The following is a 24,801-nucleotide window of genomic DNA, read 5'->3' as shown; positions in this document are numbered from 1 at the left end:
AATTTCTGGAGGTTGTTCCACTATTTCCTTGGAGGGAACTGAAGTGGAGGGTTTCTTATTGGAAGGTTGGTCATTGGTTACATCTTAAATGGTGGGACTAGGAGGATTCTAATTGGATCTAGAAAGGATTTGGAGAGTTTTTGTAACTGGAGCTACTTTAATTTTCTTAAGCTAATTTGGTACTGCTTTCTTGTTTTTGTTTGGAGCATCAATGTTCTTTTTTCTCCTCAAATTGTACTGTTTATACACTTCGAAGATAACAGAATCATACCCTTGCTTGTAGTCAAATGATTATCCAGTTTGGGTCTGGAACTGCTAAAGCATGTGTAGTTCCTGATCATCTTTAGTCATAAAGACAATTCCATCATCATCTAATCCCATTAAATTAATTTGGGTGTCTTGCTCGGAGTATTTTGGATGGGAAGTTTTAGCATAGTTCTCTTGGAAAGGAGGTGTAATATTCTGATCAGGCCCATTTTTCCAGTATTTTGGTTTTGATTCTTTCTAAACTTTGGATTTCTCACTAGAGGTGCCTCTTAGTTATCCCAGTGAGGCTTCCTTTCAATGTTTTGCATTCTATCCATTAGTTTTTCCATTCCTTTGGCTAGAGCATGCATTTTAAGGTCAAAGGGTGAGGTTTCATCCTTCAAGGGTGCTCTCCTCTCATTCCTAATCCTAGCTCTTTCTGCCAACAGATTAGCTTCTACACTAATTGTTGCACTTTGCATATCTTCTAGCGTTGGGGGTTCCTTTCTCTAAGTTGAAAATCCATATCAGTTTCAAACCCCTCTGGAAACTTTATTAGAGCTAAGTCAGGTGGGGGTCTAAGATCAACAGGTATTGCAATATACACACTGTTAAATCTAGTACAGTAGTCTTGAACTATTTCATTTGGTCGCCTCTTAATGTTTTCATATTCTGATAAAATTTGGAGAGGGTTCTTTTTCTTTTCCCATCTATTTAAAAATTGATGGTAAAAACTTCTAAAATATCTATATTATTGTTAGGCAGAGATCTAAACCATGTTCTCACTTCTCCAACTATAGTTTGGTAAAAAATTCTCATTTGGACATCTCTAATGTCAATTATATGCAATTCGAAATGATCTGTCATTTTCCTTGTCTGTTCATGTGTTGTGTAGGATCCAGTGCCATCAAATAGGATGATTTTACTCTGGTAATCTTGTGGCATGGTACTTAATGGGGCAGGTAGCACAAGAGGGTCATATCTATTTGCCATGGCTCTAAGTTGTGCAGGACTGAGAACTGGAGTTGGGGTAACAGGGGGTGTTCCAGTGGTTGATGAGGATTTGGGGGTACTGGGTGGTTTATGGGTAGTGATAGGTTGAAGGGGAAGTGTAGAATGAACTTCAAATATGTGAGGGAATAATGTTGAACTAAAGAAAAAGTTGAAGCAGTTTCAGAAAGTCGGGGATCTTATCATCAGTGAGGGATGACTAAGGGCAATTTAGAAGGTACTTATCGATTGACTAGTTTTCCTTTTGGAACTCAAGCTCTTTAATGAATTTAGGATCAAAAACTAGGTCATCAAGTGCACTTTTAGACTTGGTTCTGAATAAGGAGAGGTCAAATGACTCATCAAAAGGGAGATCTTCTAAAAAGAGCCACTCATCAAGACATGAATCTACTTTGATCAAAGCCCTTGGGCATACTGAACTCTCTTGTCTTCTGGCTATTCTCAAAATAAGGTTGGGATTGTCAAACACAAGGGGAGGATTTGTATCTGGGTTGGCCCTTGTACTTTATTTGTACCATTTACCAAATATTAATATATATGCCACCTGTTGGGGAGGCTCAAGAGGGATAAAGCTACTATATATTATTCAAGGCCAGTAACTGCGACCCTGCTAAGTTCATCATGAAACTTTGTAAACCTGCTCAGGCACTATGAAATTGTTTCATTTTTTTTCATCTTAATACTTTCAATCTTGTCCTTGAGTGCTAGCTTCATGTGGTAACTATTATTCTCAAACAACTCCATCAATGTTTTTCACATTCCCAACATAGTCACTTTCCTTTGGATATGGAAGATAATATGATCCGGAACTCCCTCCAATATGATCCTCCTCACTTAAACCACATCCTTCTTCAACTGAGCAATATCCTACGCATCCGATGTTGGGAGTTTTGATACATCTATATTGATTTATTCTATCAGCCCATTATCATCAAATAATTCCCCCAATTCGATCTTCCATTCCATAAAATTTGTGGTTCCTTCCAAGGCATACTCAAACCCAAGTCCATTTAAAGCCATCTTCTCAGTCCGAGAGAAAACTTGTAACATTATTCTTGAAATTTGAACCTCCTACATTGAAAACTTTGAAATGTATTCTCTACTGGGAATCTAGCTCTCATACCATGTAAAAATTAATGCTTAGATTCAAATTTTCTCATGAAATTTACTAAATCACAAGGCGTGAAGCTACTCTAATTATCTATGAATGTAAACTGACGATCAATAACACAAGTCATTGACATCCATCAAGATTCAACAGATATAAAAAAATATTTATCTAAGGGGAAGAAACTACTCAAAACACATTACTATATGTATTGCATTAATCAAACAATTTGGATTAAGACAATATGCTCAGCTCAAGCTTGAGCTCAACCTACACATGTATCTCTTATCCTATACCTGAATGACTCGCCTTAGCAAATACTTAGCCAAAATTCCGAGCCTATAATCTCCTCTTTCCTTGTATCGTTCCTCAATGAATTAGCCCCATTATTTAGTAAATTACTCAATCTAGATTCCACAATTTCTCTAGGTCCTTCTCTGACTCCATGCATGATGTGTACGACCTAGAATAATTTACAATTGATAGTACACTTCCCTTGGACTCTGATCTGGACTGGGTAACTTGAATTGTTTTCATGCAACAATTATGTTGGGTTGATTCATCGGTTAACAAGATGATCACCCCGTGTGAAAAAAGTTACACACCCACAACTTGACCTCCACTAGTTCTTCTCACAATGAGAACCTGTTACACTCACAATCACTCAAATTAATTGAAGTTTTTTTCTACAAATTAATAATCAATCATGTGCACAACATCATAGATGCAACATGTACAACATATACAACGTGTGCACCATAGTAATACCACACATCCAAAACACATTGTATCTACTAAGAAACCATGCTTCTAGTGTCCCTCTCTCATCAATGCTTATCCCAGCATCCCACACACCACATTTCTTTCATTTCGTTGATGTATCCCTTAATATATCCTACCAATAACATAGACATAGTATAAGCACATAATATCAACTCATAACCACATGATACTGATCTCATATATTTGTCATGACTACTCTTCCACTTGATTCCTCATAAACTAGGAACCTCGTCATGTCATCCACCATTGTAAGCAATCATTCCTCCACAAGAATGATTCCCAAAGATCCTATGAGACAAAAAAATACATACACATATATACATATAAATATTAGCATTAGTAATCATGATCGATAATTACCCTATTAGACATGACATATATACATACATACATACATGTATACACATATAGACATCAACATAATCATGATCAACACATAACTTCTAGATATCATAAGGTTGAGGATAAAAGAACTCCATTTATGCTTGCAACACATGCAAAACATCAAGAACAATAGTTCCAAACATAGCCAAGGCATATCAAACCTCAAAGCCATTTACATTACCCTTACTGTTACCTCTCTCATGATTTTCTCAGTATCGTCCATTTACACCAATGGACCGAACCAATCCAACTAGCTATCGTATTCTTGCCTTCAACTTCCCTTATCGATCCACTGAGATTCATCCCAGTCTTACATCACCTATTGGTTTTCATTCATATCCTCTAAATCTCCATTAACTACATTCTTTCCCAACAAATTACCAAGACTATCAAAACAATAACAACAAGATCGAGAAGAAAATAAGAGAAAACAAATAAAAATATGACACCACAAACAAAGTGCTATGATCATGCACTAGACATAATAAATCTATAAATAAATCACAAACAAAGTGTAAATACCATAAAAACTACCAACAAACACCGTGACTAAATCCCCATGGGTTTCCAATGCTTCCAAGGGAAAGCTCAACTTGAGCCTTCTTCAAGTTTTCATGACAATCTCTTTTCCATGATATCCCTTTCATCATACTTTCATCAACACATAACTGTGAGTGCATAAATAAACATAGCAATACACTGGTTACCTTACCTTTTTTTGCCAAGCATACTATCTTGAAACTGAACACATCCATGCCATCTCTCAAGGAACTCCAATTCCTTTACGAATCCATCCATAATTGGAAACCAACTTATATACCTATCAAATAAATGTTTATGACTATAGCACATATCCAAATAATGTCAAAGAAAATCAATGCGAATGAGACATCCTGTATGCAAATCACTCATTAGTTTGGAATTAGGGTTTCCAAACATAGCCAAAGGGATTCTTGCCCAATTTCTTCCTTCTTACATTTTTACCTTATTGCAATCGAGGCCTACAATGCATTGTCACATCATGGAACTGTAAGTTATAAACAAATCAACTATTACCCTGTCACGCTAAACCAAGAATGTTTCTTGCAACTCGTCACACATGTCAACCACACATTCGAAATATTAAGACAATCATATGTATCAATTTGAAATCAGCCTTTAGCAAGACTAACAATCATGTCATAATCCATAGTCACCTCATAGTCATTATACATAATTCTACAACCATCACCTACTACACTCAAGTACATATCAATTGTCTCAACTCTTATGTATTAGTACAATCATCTTAAAACAAGATCCTTGGAACACATATTTATGTTATGAAATTAATCAAACATTCAACCAAGTTTCAAACATAGCATGTTAATTAAAACAACTACATGATATAAATTATAAACACCAAAAAATAAAACACCAAATCGACATCATAATCAAATAGTCAAGCACAAAGTAGACGACATAAGCAAGTTCATTCCTTATTGTATCCTAGGGGAGGTGATATTGTCTACATAATCAATCTATATTAGCACAATATAACTTCACAAAATAACAACTCAAACATAGATAAAGTCATGATATCCATAACAATAACTAACTAACATTCCCACATCATAAACTCATAAACAAGTATCATTCATACATAATAATGACATATGCACTGCTAGTATAGATTAGTATGACATAGTATCACAACTCATACTTGAATTTCGTAACCCTAACCATTTTCATAGACCAATCGAAAATAGTATGGTACACATAACATCAATATCTCAGTGTAATAACCCTAATCATCAAGTTAGTAGCATATAACAACTACAAGTTAACCTATAACATACTTATCAACAACATATAACATAATCATCAAGTCAATTATCATATAACAAGAACAATTTAACCTATATCATAGTCATCGACAACATATAACATAATCATCAAGTTATCTAACCTAAAAGAATAATAGCAATGCACACGTTATTATCATTCATGACTATCTGACGGGTGTGCATGTAGCTACACTAATCAACTAAAAACTTTCATGACTGAAATCATAAATATATAGAATGAAAAGCATACACATAACTGTAATTCCAATAACAATCCTTAACCTACATACTTGCGTGCCCAACAGACGAACTTGTATGACAACGTGCCCTTGCCTCGAGGTCCAATGTTGCAACTTAATTTAGATCGTTGACATCTCTTGATTTATCTCAATCAAAACATTAGCATCATAACTTACCAATATCATCATGGCAACTTGATTTCATACAATGAACGCACAATGCAGGTATGACCTACCATACATGCATAACCATAACAATGAAAATGCATGCCTAAAAACATATAGAAACTGACATGCATAAAAATACATGCAACCATACACTCATGACAACACGTTCCACAACAACAACATCATTATTCACATGGCGACATCACTACGACCATGATCAATACCATGAAAATTAAATAATCACATGGACTACAAACATAAGCAACATATATGCAACGAACATGAATGCATGACCAACACACTACCCATCTAGTCTGACGAGTAATATGATTCAACCTCCTAGGTGACCTTAAGCAAGTGGAATCGACATAAACACGTAAAACATAACCTCCACATTAGTAAAAATAATCTCGAGAACCATCGCGACCACTCAAGGATCATGCGCCTCGGTCCCAATGATTTTTTAAGCTATTAAACCTTTGGAAACTCCCACACTATGTGCATGCAATCCTCTGGACATCTCTAGATTCTCCCACAAGCTTGTATGCCAGGATCTATGCACTATTTCTAGCACATTTGAAGCCCAAAATTCTGGCAATTACCCAAAACTTCTTGTAACTTCTAAAATCCATTAAACACATGATGGCAAGACTAATAAACCAAAAGCTATCTCTAGGACTAGGCCTAACTATCCCCAACTTGGAATGACATTCTATAAAACACTTGGCATCAATGCAATCTACATGTCTAGGATACAAGACAGAGCATCAATGACTGAAAACTCTTATGAGACATGAAAACAAGGATCAACACCTTCTCGCTTGAATGATTATGAGGTAAATTAGGTCTTGCATCCATAATTTTAACAATTAAAATTAAGTACATGTAATAACCATCATATTAACCATTCAATTTAACATTCTTATTACCAACATAAAACAATGAAAATAAAAGTGAGATAACAACCATTAAGTACACATATAAATAAGTACAGAAGAAAGAGAAGTTTTCTTTTATTAAACATATGTGAATCCAACTAGATTCGAGACTTCCACGTACCACCGGACCATAGACATCACTGAGGCAAATCCTTCTTTCAACCAGTCACCCTAATGCCATATTCTAGGCATGAATGTGGGATCTCATAAAACACATCAATCAAAAGCATCTAGGGCTTCCAGAGGTGAAACCACCTCACCCATCAAACAATGATTCCACCTCATGGTCAGGCATCACAATACCATCATCAGATTGGTCTCTACCCAAGCCTTTCAGGGCTCCAGAGTGTTTGTTACAATTGAGGCTCACGGACTAGTAACTCAACCCAAGCTAAAGGAAACATGAGAACCAACCAGAAAAAAAGAAGAAGAAAAAATTTAAATAAACTCACAAAGCCATGGTTATATAGGAAATGGTAAGGCTAATTAAATCCACTATCAATCTATGGTATCCTTCATGTCAATGGGATATCACGACCTACATGAATATTCCATGCATTCCAAAATTAGTGAGGAAAACATAGATGCAACTGGGTACCTGCAAGAAAAACCTATTGTAGTTTTCGATCTTGATGTCCTCTTGTGCTTGTCTGATCTTCCTTCTCCTTATTGCTCCAAAACACTAAGCATTCCACACTCCTCCAAGAGTTCTCCAATAAAACTCTAAGTGTCCAAGAGTATGAGAGAGAGAGAGAGAGAATAGAGGATAGATTCCCCAAAACCGAACTGACCAAGTTTGCCCACTAATTCTCAGAAGCCTTTTTATTAATGAGGCCTCTCTTTTCTACATTTTTTATTATTTTCCTTAATTTTCCTCCGCACATGAAACATGTGACCTTTCACCTTCCTTCTCTCCTAATTTCCATTATTTTCATAAATGAATGCTAAAAAAATCCCCATGTATTTCGAAACCCTTAACCAATGCCTTTACAAATTTTTTTAGTCATAGTAACTGAAATGAACACCCACTAGGATGGCTTTCTCTAACTTCAACTTGGAATTTATGTCCCATGACCATCGTCTTATATATTTTACATGATAATTTAACCAGGGTTGTTACAGTTGCTCTCTTAACCTTGATTGTTAATCATGTCATGTGTCACGCTGGTCTCCTAGAGCTTATCTCATCCCTCAAAAATACAAATGGAATACTTAAGTGAAACTTTGACATTGCAACATAAAATCGTCAATCCGTTACAAATAATTTGTCATCTCCTATAGTTTTTCAACTATGCTAAATTACAAAGTACTAACCTCCATACGTATTTTTACTAAACCTGATGGCATGATGATGTGTTATCCATGCCATTTTTTCCTAGGAATATGTCATCTCACATCATAACATTTCAATGTGTCACCTTGCAAACACTGCCATGTGTTAGCCTATAAAGGGCCACTCTAGTACCTAAAAAATTCCAAATCATCATGCCATGTGTCCCCTCTCACATCATTCCCCATGTCACCATCTACATTATCACCTACTACTTTTCATGTATCCTTTTTTCATGAGGCCATGTCAACATGTGTGTCATGTGTCATGTGTATGGAGGAGGGTACTAGAGATTGTTTGTTAGCATTTTCTAGTGTCATTTAAAAATGGTTAGGGCATGAGATTTATGTTAGATGTTATGGTTGTGAATTTTTTTTGTATATTAGACTTTCTCTCCCACAGTGCATCATTCATTGACTTCTCATAACCTTTCAATATTAAATTTATATGGTGCAACAACAAATCATATGTCTTTTTGTGGTTTTTTCCTATGGAGTCTGTCAACCACACCTTCATAGCACTGTGCCTCCACATGAAGATTTGTGAATATTTCATCTTAGAAACGTCCATAACATGATAGAAATATGTCCATAACCTTTCAAATATTTTCTCATACATGGTAGATATGAAACATGGGTCTGTGTCTCTTAATCATAAAGGTTCTAAGATTAAAGTTCTATGACACGTTTTGAATTTTTACATTAACTGATGGGAAACTTCCTGTTTTCAACTTTTATTATTCTGTGTGGAACCACAAGGATTTTCAACTCTACCAGACTTCAAACTTCCATAACTTGTTATGAGTATGGAGTTTTCCAAGCTACCATATATCATTGGAAATTTATTTTTCACGAATATGTGCTAATGAAATTTTAATGAGTAGCCGACGTGATCTTTTATAGAGAAAATTCCTTCCAAGATAGATGCTAAAATAAATAAAAAACCAATTACCCATGTTTCTTTAGCCAATTTCATATCATGTAGATTATCATATATAACACATTCTCATTGAGCATTATGCTACATCATGTTTTTTGGGGTGAGGTTTAAACCATATCCTTAAAAAAATAAATTCCAAATGGAAAATCCATAATCTAAAATTTATGATTTCACTTCTTCATCCCATACCTTAAATTTTACAATAGTGAGAAGGGATACTGCTTGACAATCTATCTTAAAAGCAAATATCAATATTTCCTAGATCTTCTTTCTAGTAGGTAAGCTACCAATGAAAACCCCTACTTTAAGACCAATTTTGGAAACCTGACAATAATAAGAGGGGTTGGTCAATTAGTATCGTGTGGATGGATCAAATTAGAAACATATTAAAATAATAGATCCAAATATAAACATGAACCATGAGTAGCATATCAATAAGCATATACATGAGAGAATCAACAAATAAAAGAAACCATCCACACATGAACACATGAAGACATAAAATGTAACATGGAAACCATCGCAAGATAAAAGCCACTATCTACTTTTCTATGCTCCACTCTTCCTCTTATTAATCAAATATTCTTTTACATAATCACTGGTCACCACTAGTTTGTAAGCCACAACTTCATATCATGTGATAAATCATCCACTCCATGCCACTACCTAATGGAAGCCACCACTTTCTAAACTTTGCAAGCCACCACTCTGTCACACGGAATCAGTCAAGGGTGCGGACACAACTGACCTTCCTAGAAGTCTAAGACATTCTAATGACAAACAAAACAAACTGGAGCTATCCTTCTCTAAACATACATTATGATATGAGAAATCAAGTGTTTCGTTCTTACCTTTGTCCAAACGCTGTTGTAGAAGTCCAAGCTTTGTTGATCTAGATGAGCTCCTCCTTTTCTCCAAAACCTGTAATCACCAACAGTCAAACAATTAAATAGCACCTGATTATAACATAAAATAAAGCATATTCAACACATAGACCAAGGAGTACATGAAATAACCCATAAACAACAAGTTATTGAGAAGAATGGACCAATTTGCATTAAAGGTAATCAAAAGGAACCATTACAACCTGAGCCTTGGTGTTGTGCAAGCTCCTTCCAGGGTCCACAAGAGTCTTCCTCTAATTTGACAAAGCTCACCCACTTCCAAATAGAACAAGTAAAGATGACAATCTCTCCTCACAAGCTTCTAAATGGGAGTCCTAATTCCTGCAGCATTTAACCTTAGAAATCTATAGCTTTCAACCTTCTTCCTTCTGGCCCAATGCCTCTTTTTATAGTGCTCAAGAGGAAGTTAATCAGGTCCACCATCAATGGGATAGTCCCCTCTTTGGATGGGATCACTCCCTTATTGATGGGATAAGTTCCTCTTTGATAGGAGTGCATGAACCATCTGGAGGCGCTCAATACACATCAAACAACCTTCTAGAATGCTCTAGAAATGACCACAAGTAAGTTTTTGAAGATAAAACTTGCGCATTTTAACCTTTTCAGAGGGACGCACCTGCCCCTTTAGATACAGAGCATCCTTGGACGCAGACCTTATGAACAAAAGGTGCGTACCCGCAGGCAAGGTTTGAGAGAACCTGCGTACCCAGAGATAAACATATTTATAAAGACTTTCTCTCTTTCTTGGAGTTTGACATGAATAGCAGAGGCATAAGACTTGCTCAAGAGGGGAGTATGACTGTTGATAGAGCCATACCAACTGTAAATAGCCATGGTGACATTTGTTAGTGTAACAGATTGCCCCCTAAAGTGTGAAGCCTGGAATAGATTAAGGTTTTGTATTATCTAGGAAGGGTGAAGCGCTTTATCATTTCGAGGATTATCTCATGGAGAACCTGGTTGGAACCTGCAATTTTCAACACAAAATACATGGATAAGATTATATCATCACTGAGGTAGGCATTCCCATACTCATATTTAAAATTTTAACTAACAGACTAACTACTCTGATACAGAAATGATTTTGCAGTACATCATAATCATAGACTTTTGTAGACACAGTATGGACGCAGCCATCTGTTTATGGTTAGTCTACTTAGATAATGAATACAAAACTCCTCGCAGCCTGGATGGTAAAGATTTGATCCAGGGTCTTCATTCCTACTTCTCGAATTGGTACGATTCTAGCCATGCGAATAAATGAGTCGATGTCGAACATGGTAGAAACCACTTGATTACCAGTCGATGATGTGAACTGTTAACAAGCGTGAGAGAGACCACCAGTAATGTCAATGGTTCTCAAAGTACCCAGTACAATCCATGAGATGTGAATGAATGAGTTGATGTCGAACATTTCACGGAATCCTTCGATCGAAAGTCAATGATGTAAACTGACGTCAAAGGCGAGAAACCTACCATTGATGCATGCAAACTTCAAGGCACTGACGATTTCTAAGTCATCTCTCTAGATAATGTGCTGAAGTCGATAGAAAGTGACCCATTGCAGGCAAGCCCACAACACGAAATCATTGTTCAAGTTGAAGAAATGTTGCTGTAAGGACTGACTCAGGGATGGTCAAATGGATGACAAGTATTGTGCGGATGAAAGTTTTGTTTGCAGACCTCTTGGACACATAACGACACGACAGATGGTTTGGTGCTAAATAACTCAAAGTTAATCCCCGGAACCCGGTTGAAGACTTTCAAAAGTGGTTTGATTGACTGTGAGGTAAAAGATTTCCCAACCCAGGTGAATGAAAAGTGTCATGTCCAAGAGTGGTAATAAAGTTTCTTCTGAGACAAAAAGTAACAAATAGGCTCAATCTTCTCTCTTTTCCCCCACCATTTCTGGCAAGTACCTCTTTATTTCTAACAAGCTTGAGGAGGATAACATATGCTTGATTATAAGCTCATCCTTCGGATGAGTCCAACCCAGTTTTGATTCGAACCCTAGGAAGGAGTGGTTCGTTCCTGTTTGTAATTGAACAGGTCCTTTACTGTGAAATGTTTAACGAGCCCAGTATAGGAGAAACTCGGCGTTTTTCAATTTTAGGGAGTCTGAAAAACTTAAGGAAACTCCAAGTTGAACTTTTTCGTAAATTTGTGTCCCTCAAGCCCGAAAAAGTATAAAATAATACCTGGGGGAACCGCTTGATCTTGCGACCAAGGAGTACTTTCATAATTAGTGTCACTGACCTGAAAAGTAAAAAGCGATCAAGGACACGTCGTTTTATTTCCGTATCGAGTTTGAAATGACAAAAACACTGCAATCTTTTCCTGATTTTACGGTCAGAAAAGAGCTATAAGGGGACCGTCTTTTAATTCCGTTTTAACGAGTGTAAAAGAAACGCTCGGCAATCTTTTCATGTTTTAGGAGTCAGAAAAGGGCTTAAAAGATGACTCTGATATTTTGTTTGTGAAAAATGACAATTTTCCCTCTAAGTCCCTTTGTCCTGCACAAAAGCGACACATTACTCATACCTGTTTAAGATAGGCAAAAATTCATCGAAAAACATCTTTCCATGGTGAAAAATGAACAAATTCATCCAAAAAACCTATAAAAAGACTTTTTACCATGTCATTTTTACCGTTTGACTGTTGAGGTTGAAAAAGGAGCTTTTGACAAGAAACTTCCCGTGGTCGCTGCGGAAAATCCGACCGTTAGAATCGAACGCCGTCTCTTCCAGGTATTTCACAACATCCTCCTTGTCAATTTCATCCGTTTAGAATTTTGTTTTAGGTTTCATTTTTGATTTTTGGGGGGTTTTGGGTTTTGGAAACCGCCCTGCGGGGGACGCAGGTTTCCTAAAGGCTGGCCTGCGTCCCCCGACTTTTTCCTACACAGGGAAAAGGTCGGGGGACGCAGGTTACCTTCAGGCCACCTGCGCCCCGGCGCACTGTGCGCCAAACGCGGGGTGCGTCCTCCACAAAACGCGGGTTTTGAAACCCCAAACTCCCAATTTAACCATTGAAATTTCCCAAAATTAATTTTAATGCCTGTTTGTTCATGTGTAGGGCACTTATCATGCTGGATTGGAGAGAAAGAGAGCATGAGGAGGTTGATGAAGCTGAAATCAATCATCAACCTTCCCTCGATGCCCTAAGAGGATGTGGATTATACAAATACTGGGCCATACCCGGTATGAGAGCTCAGGTAAGATTCTTGGAATGGCTGGTCGAGAGATGGAACGTTCAAGAGCAATGCTTTTATATCGGCGGGCAACAACTCGAGATAGAGCCTGCTGACATTTACTTTCTCACTGGCTTGCCGAACAGAGGTGAGCAACTCAATCTGACTGGGACTAGGCCGGGTGGCCAATCCCTTGATAGTCTCCGAGCAGATTGGTGCCTACCTGATCGAGAGCATAAGAAAGGCATAGAGATTAAATATGTCTCTCAACGTGAACTCATGGTCTTAGCTTTCACTGTGACCAGGATTTGTGGCTCAGCCACTTTACATATTGCTACTGGGTCTCAATTTCGGATGGCAATTGATTTTCTCCAAGGCACCATTGTCAACTGGTGTGATGCGTTGTTGGCTAACTTGAAAGCCCAACTGACCAAGGCAAAGACCGGCAGACTAAAGACCTTTGGATATGGGCCTATAGTCGTGAGCTTTGCCCTAGAGAGGATTCCAATGCTGATCCCTCAGCATCTCACTCTTGATATTTCGGGTCCTCAGGAGCCAAAGCTGGTACGATGGGTTGCGGTGATGGCCCGGCATCCGGACGAGGGTGCGGCAGTTGTTCGATTCACTGACAGTTATTTTCACTGGTTAGAGGACCAGGTGTTTGCGATTCAGGACTTTCCGTATGCCAGAATAGATTTTCGAGGTGATCCGGACATGGTTCTTCCACAGGGAGAAAAATGGGATGACAGAGGTACTTTATTTTTCACGATTTTTCAAATTATGTATTTTTTTGTTTTTTATATATATCGTCTCAAAACTGACAGTAAAATTTTCAAAATGCAGATGTTGGTCCACAGCGTCCAGCCAACCTCCGGCCTTTCGAGAGGAGACATCCAGTTGCACTGGTACCGGCCCCACAGGACGCGGCGGCTGCAGAGGTACTGACTGAGTTGGAGCATGATCTACAGCGTCTGACGGCGGATATACTGGAGACTACTATGGATGATATTCCTATCAGACTTCAGCGCTACGTAGTCGCGGTCCCTGGACCGTTGAAAAGATTTTTGCGCAAGGTAGCCCGTGCAGTGGTGTCGTATAGGGAGCACCACCAGTGACTGGCTAGTCACTTTGTAGACACATGTGACATTTTGACTTTTTGTACTTATCATTTTGCCGATCATAAGGTGTTTTTCAACCTATGATCGAAGACGATGTATATTTTTTGACACACTCCTATCTATATATATCACTATTACCGGCTTATCTTGTTTAACATGTATGATGAAATGTTTTTAAATTTACTTGCATGATTATCGTAAATGTTTGTCCAACACTCGAGAAGCAATTGCATCTGCTAATGTATTTAAGGACCTTGGAATATGCTGATATTCAATGTAATCAAATTCACGTTCCAAGAGACGCACTCTCAAAAAAAACCTTAATAACACAGGATTTCTAATGGCATAAACTCTATTAAGCTGTAATACAACAAGTTCAGAATCTAACCTCACTATCAAACGTCAAATTCCAAATGAAATAGATTCGGATAATAATTCAACCACTGCACTGTATTCTACAATGTTATTCGTTGTTTGACCGAGGCTTACCCCATGCATAGAAACTAACTCGTCAGAGGGTGAATAGATAACCCAAGCTGCGGAAGAGATATTCCGTGTACTACGACAAGCACCATCAGCAAATCCAATGTATGTTTGAAGGGGCGTCGACATCTACAATATCAAGAGCAAAACCAAGATAAGCCAGAATAACGACGAAAAACACGCTCACTAAGCTAAGCACACTGACTAACTAACAATCATACTAGCTAGAAAGAAAACCTAACCTAACTAAAAATTCTCCATACCCATTATTTAAGCATAATACCTCTTTAGGTAAAGTCCATTTCTGGGTTTATCCAAAGAGTCCCCATCAAAATCTACCAGCTCATAAGCCCCTTTTGCTAGCTTTCGCTTTACAATATAGTGTCCATGCCACATAGGAACGAATTTTCCAGCACCTAGCTTATCGTTAGCTTGATCATATAAAAGCACTAGGTCTCCCTCCGAAAAACTTCGAGGGGTCACATTTCTATCATACTGAGCTTTCATTCGCTTCGCGTGAGTCTCGATTGCCAATGTAGCATCACGTCGAGTCTCATCTAATTTAGCTAAGTACAATAAACATTTCTCCTCTTCGGAAGTAGCTGGAAGTAATTCGACAGCCATTTGAAGTGATGGGATTTCACATTCAATGGGTAACACTGCTTCTAAGCCATAAACTAGCTGGAAAGGAGTGAACCCTGTTGAGGTTTTCACTGAGGTTCGGAATGCCCATAGCGCCGAAAATAACATGTTGTGCCAATTCGACCGATGAATACCAATGGTTCGTCGGATCATGATAACCAGAACTTTGTTGATAGACTCAACCAAACCGTTGGCTTGCGGATAATAAGGAGTAGAGCTGTCATGGCGCAAACCAAGCTGGCTTGTAAGTTCAGTCATCATGGTGTTTCGAAAATGGCTCCCATGGTCAGTAATAATTGCTTGTGGGACACCAAACCTAGTTATTATATGATTGAATATGAAAACTGCAGCTGTTTTGCCGCTTGCGTCGAATGTAGGCATCGCCTCGGCCCATTTAGTGAAATAATCAACCGCGAGGATGATATACGCATGCCCCCCGGCCGAGTGAGGGTTACATGTAATAAAGTCGATACCCCATTTGGCGAATGGACCAACGACAATTATAGGGTGGAGAGGAGCAGGTGGTGCGCGCATCTTTCGATCAAACACTTGGCAGTTGTGGCACTTTCGGACTGCAATGATACAATCTTTAAACATAGATGGCCAGAAGTAACCAGCGCGCAACACCTTCTGAGCTGTGGCATACCCAGACATATGACCGCCACATGCTCCAGAGTGACAATCATTCAACACTCTCTCAGCCTATTCGTGAGTTAGACAACGTCGAAAAACTAAGTCTGCCCCCCGGCGATAAAGTGTATCTCCAAGAATTTTGTATTGCTGGGATTGAAACCTAATTTTTCGACGTTCCGCTTTTGAAGCTTCAGGCCGAAAGGTTTGGGTTTGAAGATAGATGATTATATCCCCGAACCACGGATCTAAAGTACTGATAAGAAACAAATATTCGTCCGCAATGGACTCTTCTGCCACAGTCTCTGTGTCAGTACGCGGGAAATCACACATCAATTCCGCAAAAACTAAGGATTTCTTAGACTTGGACTTCTCGAACTCCAAGTCGAACTCTTGCAGGATAACGATCCATTTAGAGTACTTGCCCCCTAGCAATTGTTTTGTTAAAATGTAAATCATAGGGTTGCAATCCGAAATAACTGTAGTTTTACGGAGAAGAATGTAGTGACGAAAACGCTGGACAGCTTGAATGGCTGCCAGGGCCAATTTCTCCACATGCGAATATTTTAGCTCAGTGGGATTTAAGGTACGACTGAGATAATATATCACATGTTCCGCTCCGAATTCATCTTCTTGAACTAACACCATCCCAATGGTGGAATGTGAAGCTGCGAGGTATAAGAAGTAGTCCTGGTTGTAGCTGGGAGGATGCAACAACGGTGCATGGGTCAACGCGTGTTTAAGTGCATCAAAAGATTGTTGGGCAATCTCGTCCAAAAAGAATTGAACGTTCTGTTTCAACAACCGTGTAAAACCTTTAGTGACCTCGGCGTAGTTTGGGATGAATCGACGTAAAAAGTTCGCTTTCCCTTGCAAACTTTGGAGTTGGCGCAAACTCGAAGGAGGAGGCAATTTGATGATCGCCTCGACTTTTGAGGGATTGACGCGAATGCCGGCTTTTGAAACAACAAATCCCAGCAATCGGCCTGTTTCTATACAGAAAACACACTTGTGTGGATTCAACCGAATTCGATAATGCCTACACCTCATAAAGATTGCTCGTAGGTGGTCAAGGTGATCATCTCGCCGTAAAGAATGAGCAGGCAAATCATCGAGATACGGTTGCACAATGTGCTTGATGTCGTGAAATGCCTAAGACATCGCCCGTTGAAAAGTGGCCCCGGCATTCTTAAGCCCAAAAGGTAATTTGCAATAAGCAAATGTCCCCCATGGACAAATGAATGCCATTTTTGGTTGGTCAGCAGGTAGAATATTGATTTGATTATAGCCCGAAAAACCATCCATGAAGGAAAACATTTCACTTCCGGCACAATCATCAATAATTTGATCGATATAAGGCGTAGGATAGTTGTCTTTTGGGCAAGCTCGATTGATATCCCTATAGTCGATACAGATTCTTATTGTTCCTTGTTTCTTATTGACCGGAACAATATTTGATACCCAATCCGTTAACGGGATCGGATAAATGAAACCTGCTTTCAACAGCTTTTCGACTTCTGCTTTAATCACAGCCGCTTTTCAAGGGTGAATCTGACGCAACCGTTGCCGGATGGGTTTAGCATCCGGGTAGGTTTTGATTTCATGAACAACAATGGCAGGATCGATTCCCGGCATTTCCTCGTAAGACCATGCAAACACATCGCGGAATTCTTGGAATAGGGCCTTGTAAGTTTGGATTTCTTCTTCTGTACATGCGGCACCTATATGAATGTTCTCCTCAATTCCAGGTTTCACTGAAATATCAATGGGAATAGTACGAGAAATATTCCCTAAATTCAACTCTGAATCAGAATATTTCGTTGGATCCTGAGCGTCTTTGACATATTCAGCGGTAAAGATAGATGAAAAATCATTTTCAAATGCATCATCCTTAGGTAAAAACGAAGATCTGTGATGGAGATCTTCCCATGGTAGATTGTCTACACTTAGGATTTCGCGAAGTTGTTCGTCAGATGACACGACTTCGGGAAACGCTATCCGTTCTAAGGTTGAGGTGAAAAGTGATTCTTCACTGACCACATTCATTTGGTCGACCTCGGTTGAATGAAAGTCGGTAAAAGACATGAGAGCTTCATAAGCAACTTCATATGGACTCAAAGGCATAGCATTACCGAATGAGTCTATCTCAGAGTCAGATGGGACATACCAAGGATCATCATAAATAATGTTTTCTGATGTAATCATATGAATTGTTGCAAACGAAGGTTCTACGCTGAGTGGAGGGAGAGGAAAAGTTCCCAGTAAACCGGAATCCTTAACTAAACCTACACCAACGTCCCTATAAGGGATTGTCATCTTACCGACATGCTGGATACTCTCTGAAGAGGCTGGGTCGGATGAAAAGTATGTCAGCTGATCAATAGTCACGATCTTACCGTTATGTGGAAACTTAATTACTCTGAAGACCGATGAAACGACCGCTGTCATAGCATATGACCAACTTCGACCCAAAAGAAGGTTGTAGTCTAGAGGGGCATCAACCACTTCCACATCCAGACTAACGTTTTTACCTTCTACCCCTATAGGCAATTCCTGTAGAATACCAAACGGACGGAACCCACGGCCATCAAAGGCCTTAAGGATGGTGGGGGATTGGTTCAACGAAGGAGAACCAAGGGATCTCCAGCATTGAATTGACATAATACACGTAGAAGCTCCCTCATCAATCACAGTTCGATGAATAGGCCTGTTTTTTACTATCACTGGAATTCGGAAAGCCATTTGATGGGGGAGTCGTGGTGTACTATTTTCTAGATCGAAGATCATTAGATTCGGATCCTGAACGTCAACAGCTCCTATAGCCGACAAAAGCAATTTTCGTTGTGCTGGGCATGATTGCAGCACTTCTAATGCCGACATTGCTGAGGGTGAAACAACTAAGTCCTCAACAATGTTGTAATTCTGGGCCGCTCTCGCATGTGGATTGAAAGCAGACCTTCGAACTACACCCTTGGCGGGCGGTTTAATTACTAAGTCTGGATTAGGTTTCTCGATCTGTAGTGGATCAGAACCAAGAGCTGAGGTTGATGGGTTAGAGTGAGAAGATTCTGCTTCCTTACCATCAACAGGATTCTTACTACCATAATCTTGCGATCGAGTCGCAATCCTCACATGAGACATCATCAAAATGGGTTCTTCACTGGCATTCGAGGAAGAACCTATCATTTTATTCTCCTGCTCTGGAAATGGATTTTTTAACGCAGCAGGAGTGGGAGAACCTTTGACTATTTTCACTACCTCGGCCCGATGAGGGCAATCTCTCGTAAAATTATCCTCTTCACAAATAAGACAAGGATATCAAGGTTTGCGCTTTTCGTCATTGGTTTCCGACTTTTCAGTTTTCTCCTTCGGAGCCTTGTCTGCTTTAGCCTTCTTCTTTCCTTTCTTCTTTCCACCGTTTTTTGATTTGGCCGTGGATGACTCTACAGCGTGAATATCGGCGGTAAGTTCAGGAGAAGACTCTCCTGTCGGGGAATCGGGCAAAGTGATAATAGGAGTAGTTGAAGCCTTGGAAGACTTCTTCTTGCTCTTTGTATTCACGATACCAATCATAGCATCAGCGGCATGAGATCCCGGAGGAGCAGCAGCGATTTGGTTCGACTTTGGAAGATCCGGAATCTTCTCGTGTAATGTACCCGACTGCGTGTAAAATAAGTCAAGGTATTGTGCCTGAGCAATGACTTGCTCCTCAGTAACTACTCCGGCCTTAGCCACATCTTCAGTAATCCTTGGTAATAATGATTTAACAAACCATTCAGCTAAGATTTGGTCCGGGATAAAAACTTTCACTAGCCTTCTTCGACGTCTCCACTCATGAATGTGATCTGAAATATACGTGGAGGTTGATTGTTTTAGTGAAGTTAATAACTCCGTACCGTTATCGTATCTGACCGGTAACTGAAAATGAGTTAAGAACGAGGTAGCTAACTGGCTAAAATTGTAAAAAGAGGCCCGTGGTAACTCAATGTACCACTTGGCCGCGAGACCAATGAGTGTACGCTGGAAAATACGTAAGCGGATCGAATCATCCGAGATGGAATTTGAAGCACACCAGAGGTGGTAAGTCATCACGTGATTGGACGGATCCTCTCCAGACTTACCTTCGAACTTGGGTATATTGCTGGGCAACTTATTTGGCATTGGCGGCCAGAACGGAAGATATTCAATTGGATCGTTTGTTAGGCGCGTCAAGTCTGGTAAATCCAAAGTTGCGATAAACGGTAACTGCCGGTTAAGATCTCTAAAACTCTGGGTCACAATACCGGCCCCAGGAGGAGGATATCCAGGATAACTAGGAACAGGAGTCGCATTTGGGATATTATAGCCTCCTGGAAAACCAGGATTAACCGGACCGTACTGGGGTTGCTGAGGTTGTTGATAAGTGTACCCAGGATACGGTTGATACTGGTAAACCGGTTGTTGGACAGCTTGCCCAGGTTGATACTGTCCCTGGTAGGGAGGTTGAACAAATTGAGGTTGAGCAGTAACAGCCGTACTTATACCAGGTTGGCCTACATGCATTTGGACTGTGGTTTGAATCGTAGATCCAGACAACGGTACAGATTTCTGAGGAGTGGTTACAGAGACAGTAGAAACCGGAGCCGTCGATACTCCAGAAGTAAGTATGGTAGATGTGGTGGTAGTTGCAGCAGCCGTTTGAGATGGAGTACTAGGTGCAATTGGCGGCTGAGTAACTACCGAAGTTACAGAGGTCTGAACACTTGACTGGACAGGTTGCGGTTGCTGGGGTGGACTAGAAACTACAGGTTGTCCTGCTTGAGGTACCGACTGTATACTTGGCTGCAACATCTGTTGACCCTGTGACGGATCCCACACTAACATTCCAGGGTATTGACCCATAACAGGTTGAGGGTACTGAGATCCATAGCCGGATTGAGGATAGGATTGATAACTGTAAGGTGTAGTCCCCATACCTTGACCATATGATTGACCTTGAGGTGGTTGATAACCTTGACCTGAGTATTGACCTTGAGGTTGATAACCTTGAGGTAAATACGGGTACTGGGGTTGACCTTGACCTTGAGGTTGGTATCCTTGAGGTTGATACCCTTGGGGTTGATACCCTTGGGGTTGCCATCCTTGAGGTTGCCATCCTTGAGGTTGATATTGATACTGAGGTTGACCTTGGGGTACATATTGAGGCTGGGGTTGACCTTGAGGTATATATTGCCCCATAGGAGCGTACTGACCTTGAGGTTGCCCCCCAGACACGAATGAAGTACCTTGAGGTTGGCCCCCAGGCATTAATGAAGGCTGCCCCCCAGGTGGTAATTGGCCACCTTGAGGTTGGGTAACGGGAACTGAACCTGACATCATGTAAATGTCTCCTACACCCAATGGTACATTACCACTGTTTCCAACTAATGACCCATGATCAACGGGTTGAGGAGATGCTCCCGCAAAGGTACCAGAAAGAGATTGATACCCAGTAGGAACAGAAGGACCGCCATGTAAAAAAGATTCAGGACTTTGTGTAAACACAGATGACTGACCAGACATATTTACAGGAGTATGAATACCTCTTGGTGGAAAAGGAGTACGAGGTGTGGAAAAACCTAGCCCAAAGTTGTCTAAATAATTGGTTAACGAAAGGTACCAAGTAGTACTTCTAGGAGGACTGTAAAAGATAGATTCACGCTCCCTTAGATCAAGGGTAATTTGATCTTCAGGATCAGAGACGCCTATTTCTTCCTCTGGAACAAGTTCCTCAATAGCAATCAAACCAACAGGAAGATTTTCGGTGATAATTCTTTCTATTCTCGGTGAATCAGGAACACTAGGAGTCGGAGTAACAGGTTCGGATATTTCTGGTTCTTCGCCTGTATCACTAGCAGACGAAAAACTACCAACAAGCTCAGAAACTGTAACAGCTTCGGGATTATAACCTGTCTCTAAACTTTGGTAATCTGGATGGACTACCAAGGAAGATTCTCCTTCTTCAGGTGAACCTACTCTACTGCCACTAGGAGGAGTTACAAGGACCTTTAAACCTTCTAAATGACTGGACTCGTCTTGAGGAGGTTCTCCCCTAAGTTTACGGGATCTTCTCAACAATTCGGCCACAGAAACAACTTCAGGAGACTGGCCCCGAATTCTACGAGACTGTCTCGGTAATTCCGCCACAGCTAAAAACTTTTAACTACTACACACGAAAACAAAATAAAATTTCAAATCAAACCACCTAAAGTCTCTAAAGAACCAAACAAATTTGAATCACACGCCTAAAGAATCTAGGGCGTCAAACCAAACACAAACAGTATTCTTCCGGACCAAAAGCGCTAGTTGGTGATTAGGCCCAACCTCGCTGGATTCAGTATAGAAATGGCGGGTGGAACAGTTACGCCGACAACCTACTTAATGAATAGACTGGACCAAGTTCCTCCACTTTAACCATCTCGAGTGAAGTGAACCCCCCAGAAAATCCAAGTGAGTATAGCCGACGTCTGCTCCAGGTACAGTGGGACCTTCCCTCCACCGTCACCTTGGGTAGAATCCTAGAGATTATGGTCACTAAGGTTACCAACGGCCACAAGTACACCTGGGGGAATAGTCTAAACTCCGACAGCACGCAAGGGCAGAGTAGCAAGCTCAATCCCCTTACCGGCTCCTTGATAGTAATCCAAGGTTTACCGATAAGTGACCCCTGGCTCCTCGACAATGGTTAATCCGAGGTTTACCGTTTGTAATACGTACTGTCTGGCGTCGTTCCCAACGAGGGGGGAATGATCCCCTCACTGGTTCGGACACGAGCTCGTGCTTCTCCTTTAAGAGGAGCTTTCCCAGAGTGTAAATGCAACAATTGGATTTGATTCTATCACAAGATCGACTACTTGTTTGGTTTTACTGTCTTGGAGAGTTAATTACTCACCTACTCCAAGACACTAACCTGATCTAAATTGATGCTTCAGAGCCCTAGAAAATAAAAGTTACTAGTTCAATTTTACTTTAAGCGTTACTTTTATGGTTGTTCTTTAAAGTCACAAGGTAATGGAAGTGAAACCAATGGTGTGTAGACTCGACTCCAACCACTACAAAGATGCACCTAAGATGATCTATGCTACTTTTCTTTTTCAATGAAATTCTTTAACTAAGAGAGTTGAGAGAATGCAATTTTTAGAGAAAACAACTTCCTTAGAAAAGACAATCAAAGAAACAATTCTCTTTTTCTTTTCAAGCACACAAACATAACCACTCTTTACTTGCACGAAAAACTCTTTTTTTTTCAAAACTTTCAAAGCTACTTGAAACAAAACTTTTCAAAGGAGATGTTTTTGTATTTTCTCTTTTTTAATAAAGCATGTAAACCTATCTTTAACAAAAACAATCTCAAAAGCTACAAAACTATGAAAACTTGACTCACAAGCAAATCAAAAGAGAGATTACTCTAAGAAAACCTAACAAGGAAAAAGCTCACAAAGATGATTCTAGGTTGTTTTACTTGATCAAAATCAAATCAAGGACTAGCTAATGCAGAATCAAAAGACTAGTCAAAACAAAACTCAAATCTTTTTGTTCTTTTCGTAAAATGGAATTCAAGACTTAAACAACAAGCACTTCGAAATTGGCCCAAAAGACAACTTGATGGTAAGTTGCTCCTACAGGTAGACTTTATAACAGGTCTGACTTCTTAGAATGTTGACAAAACCAGAGAGATCTAAGGCTTGACAACTCCTACCGCTAAAGTCACTACAAGACCTACTCAAAAATCAAACCCTAGGGCTTACACTTCGACGAAATCCACTAAAACACTCAATGCTATTGAAACCAGTTCAGGTGAAGATTCTGGGCAAGGGACTGATGAATCTGGGCAGAAAAAACTAAGAGAAAACAAAATCTAAGAGCAAAAAAGGCAAAAAGTGGAATTTTCTCAAATTTTGGCAGGGGACGCAGGCAACCCGTTAGCACAGGTGCGGACCCGCTCTGTGCAGACAGCAAAAGTGCGTCCAGGGACGCACTGTGCAGCACTCAGAGGGTGCGTCCTACTGAAAAACTTAAGAAAACCCAAAATAAAACTAATCCTAAGCTAACCCACCCAGAGACAAGGTCACAGAGCCAAAACCAGAAAAATAAACCAATTTTCTCAAAGCAAAGTTCAAACAAAAGAAAAGACTCTTCTCATCAATGGAATCTATCCCCAGCAGAGTCGCCAATTTGTCACACGGAGTCAGTCAAGGGTGCGGACACAACCGACCTTCCTAGAAGTCTAAGACATTCTAATGACAAACAAAACAAACTAGAGCTGTCCTTCTCTAAACATACATTATGATATGAGAAATCAAGTGTTTCGTTCTTACCTTTGTCCAAACGCTGTTGTAGAAGTCCAAGCTTTGTTGATCTAGATGAGCTCCTCCTTTTCTCCAAAACCTGTAATCACCAACAGTCAAACAATTAAATAGCATCTGATTATAACATAAAATAAAACATATTCAACACATAGACCAAGGAGTACATGAAATAACCCATAAACAACAAGTTATTGAGAAGAATGAACCAATTTGCATTAAAGGTAATCAAAAGGAACCATTACAACCTGAGCCTTGGTGTTGTGCAAGCTCCTTCCAGGGTCCACAAGAGTCTTCCTCTACTTTGACAAAGCTCACCCACTTCCAAATAGAACAAGTAAAGATGACAATCTCTCCTCACAAGCTTCTAAATGGGAGTCCTAATTCCTACAGCATTTACCCTTAGAAATCTATAGCTTTCAACCTTCTTCCTTCTGCCCCAATGCCTCTTTTTATAGTGCTCAAGAGGAAGTTAATCAGGTCCACCATCAATGGGATAGTCCCCTCTTTGGATGGGATCACTCCCTTATTGATGGG

The sequence above is a fragment of the Pinus tabuliformis genome, chromosome 3_1, assembly GCF_031772625.1.
Source record: "Pinus tabuliformis cultivar Carrire ecotype Pingquan chromosome 3_1, CPIR1, whole genome shotgun sequence".
Taxonomy (NCBI): domain Eukaryota; kingdom Viridiplantae; phylum Streptophyta; class Pinopsida; order Pinales; family Pinaceae; genus Pinus; species Pinus tabuliformis.
This window is presented reverse-complemented; position numbering follows the sequence as displayed.